This window comes from Mytilus galloprovincialis, chromosome 8 (genome assembly GCF_965363235.1).
Source record: "Mytilus galloprovincialis chromosome 8, xbMytGall1.hap1.1, whole genome shotgun sequence".
Lineage (NCBI taxonomy): Eukaryota > Metazoa > Mollusca > Bivalvia > Mytilida > Mytilidae > Mytilus > Mytilus galloprovincialis.
In genome coordinates this window covers 85,950,358-85,953,944 of record NC_134845.1, presented here as the reverse complement: position 1 = coordinate 85,953,944, position 3,587 = coordinate 85,950,358, and the positions used below count along the sequence as shown (strand labels likewise).

Below are 3,587 nucleotides of genomic sequence, written 5' to 3'. Positions count from 1 at the left end.
GGTATTTCTCTCCCTAGTCGCTTTCGAGATCTGAACATCGATACTGTAGCCTGAATTGTACTTACTAGACATGGTGTGCGTTATGTAAGTGAAATAAAAATGAAATAATTCGAAGGTACACCTGCCATCATACTAAGACATATAAATTCTGCTTTCGACCCGATCAATCTATACTCTATAGAAAAGAAGATGTGGGATGATTGCCAATGAGACAACTGTCCACAAGAGACCAAAATGACACAGACATTAACAACTATAGGTCACCGTACGGCCTTCAACAATGAGCAAAGCCCATACCGCATAGTCATCTATAAATGGCCCCGATATGACAATGTTAAACAATTCAAACGAGAAACTAATTGCCTCCTATAAATACAAAAATGAACGAAAAACAAATATGTAACACATAAACAAACGACAACCACTGAAGTCCTGGCTCCTGACTTGGGACAGGCACACACATAAATAATGTGACGGGTTAAACATGTTAGCGGAATCCCAACCTCCCCTAACCTGGGACAGTGGTATAACAGTACAACATAATAATGATGTCTGCTGATTGGGAAAGCAGTATTTCATGTGAATCTCTAAAGGGTAATCATTTACATTCATATGTTTGTCTTAAATGGATTTTTTGAATTCGAATATACGTAAGCTATCGATTATCGGCTTGACAGACAAAAATAAGGATTAATATGCATGGAATTGCACGAGGTCGCACGATCACCAAATTTATTCATAATTCCATACGGCGAATGCAGATAATTTATTCATATACTAGTACCTAAAATTTACTCACGTTTACAGAACTCTGGGTCTTCGTCACTATGGTCTGGACAATTATATGTTCCTGCACGATCACAGAGCCATTGAGACATGAAACAGTGTACACCATCCCTACACTTAGTGTAACCAGGCTCACAATTTTGATCTATTACAAAAACAGATACTCAAATGAATAGTTTTACACTAGTAAGGGCATTTTATAGCTTGCTGTTCCGTTTGAGCCTAAGTTCCGTATTGAAGACGGTATTTTAATATCTTAGAGGTTATTCTTAGGTTGTAACCTGAATGGAGAGTGGTCTTATTGGTACTCACACCTCATCTTCTGATACTGTTGAGTCATTAGTATTCGTCGGACACCAATTTTCGTGGATTTCTTGGACACAGGGACAAAACGAATTGAAATGATCAACGCTATGCAAATTTTTCTAAAGAAATGCATGTTGACTTTGTCAAAACTACGAATTCAAATATCCATGATTATGCAAGTTTTCCTCTTTTCACAAGAATTGGTACCCACGAAAATAAATGAATCTACAGTTATCTAGATACTTAAATTCCCCAAAATAAATGGCCACAGGTACAAAGAGGGTAACATAATAATTTATCTAACTATACATAAAGTCAAATACAGACAACAATGATAAAACAAATAGAAAAAAAAACCATTATAATTACATAACGAGTGCTATTTATTTTTTATATGCAAATATTCTACAAAGGAAATAGCTTTCTGACACCTACATTAATAGACATATAAAATATATATTAAGTTCATCAATAAACATTTACGAAATACTGATAACTTTTAATATCAGTAATCCAGATTCAAATGGCAACATTTGCATGTCAATCTTATTGGTTGTATTTTCCCATCTTACATACATATGTATCAAATGATAATATATAAAAGTTCAGCCCTTACCTCTACAAAAGTCAGGATCTTCGTCACTTTGATCAAGGCAGTAAGTGTTATCCCCATCACACAGATCTTGTAATGGGAAACATTGGATGCCATTTCTACATTTAGCATAAGTAGAAGGACAAATCTGTGCTGTATTGTATACAATTAATTATGTAATGATACAAACTAAATCGTTTCACCTTACTGACAGACAGCATCGTAAATTTAATGATAGATCATATCAGGAATATAAGCGACATAATTGAAGAAGTATTTTGTGTTTTGTTGTATTGCCAAGCAGGCTGTTTGCGAAAATGTATAACATTAATATCAGTGGTACACCCTTTTGCATTAGCGATAATCTATACGCGAGAATCACTATCTACTTCATTTAGATATTAAATAAGAATTTCAAACAGATTAAAAGTTTAATGAATCGTTATTGTCCCATTTTATTTATAACTACCTCTGCAGAACTCAGGATCTTTGTCACTACCATCTTTACAGAGCGCTGCCGTACCATCACATAACGATATAATAGGGAAGCATCGAATCCCGTCCCTACAACGGATATAATCATTCGGACAACGTCTGTCTATTTGAGAAAAACATAATTGATGAAATAGCGATATCCTATCTAAATATTAAACTTATTTTTAAACTCAGTTTTTTAAATACAATTTTACGGTAACCAAATATCTCTTTTTAAATCTTAGGATTGTTTTATATTTTCAGTCCTTGACACGTAAACTGCTGTTTTGATAAGAAGAAAAGGATAAAATTACACAAAATAGAAGTCTTCATGATTTATTAATGAAATTGAGGATTAAACGTCCTTTGAACACACATGATAGAAAGATAGTCAAAGTGGTAAACAATTAATGTTAATCGGACTACTTTTTTTATCATCTAATAATTTCAAAGTTTACAATACTTCTGAATCGAGATTCTTTTTCCGATTAAAGTGTCCAAATATAATTCTGAGCGTGTACGCATGCACGTTATGTATACTTAATTTCTTGTTTGGCCTACATTAATGATATTTCTATCCCTAAAATGAATGTGACTGCATTTAAAAAAAATGTTGTGCTTGGTCGTTTTCATGAGACAAAGTTCGCATTTTTATAATTCATACAAACCTGCAGCGTCCACTCTGCTTTTCAAAATGCAACTGTTCACAAAAACAAGAAAAGCGTAGTATTCGAATTTCAGCGTCATGTTTGCAACCTAAAAGATAACACTGAAATGTTGGTACATTTGTTAAAAGAAAAAAAAAACATAAATAATACAGAATTCCATGGAAAGTCCGTAATCAAATCGGAAATTCAAGAGCTCAAACACATGAAACGAATGGATAACAACTGTCATATTCCCGACTTGGAAGAGGTATTTTCTTATACATTGTGTTTTTATATGAGCTTTTGGGGCATCGAAGTATTGTTATATATATTTATTTTGCATTGTGGGTTAAAGGTTGTAATCCACACATCTACCTTCGTTTTTTATGTATCTGTATCTGTATCTGTATAGTACTGGAAATGAACTCAAAATACTGAGTTAAACTTATCCAGGAAGTTTGTGTGCGCCCCTGATGTAACTTGTCGCGCGATATAACTGCCTTAAAACTTTCCACAGTTCAATTACAGTTCTTGGCAGTATGTGGTAGTAAGTTCCATTAAATGATAATTGTGGAAAAATCGAATTTTTATAATTGCCAGTATTTGTTGGTAAAAGTTTTATTTGTTTGACGTTTGAAGTTCTGGATGGTCTATTATTGAATTCTATGTGTTGATCAGTGGGGATGGCTACCAGGTCGTTCACTATTTTGTATTTCGTAATAAATTTTGACCCAAGAAATTAACAGCCTTCGTGTTTTAAAGGTAAATAATTACATAAGATG

The 3,587-nt window shown here is 33.5% G+C and overlaps 1 long non-coding RNA gene across 1 annotated transcript; it reads right to left on the bottom strand.

Annotated features, from left to right (window-relative positions):
* Positions 1-805: 805 nt before the first annotated feature.
* On the bottom strand, positions 806-2,273 carry LOC143043625 (uncharacterized). Its single transcript, XR_012968511.1, has 3 exons — positions 2,154-2,273; positions 1,709-1,837; positions 806-931 (listed from the first exon to the last, which is right to left on the bottom strand). It is a non-coding gene; the product is annotated as an uncharacterized LOC143043625 (long non-coding RNA).
* Positions 2,274-3,587: the final 1,314 nt, after the last annotated feature.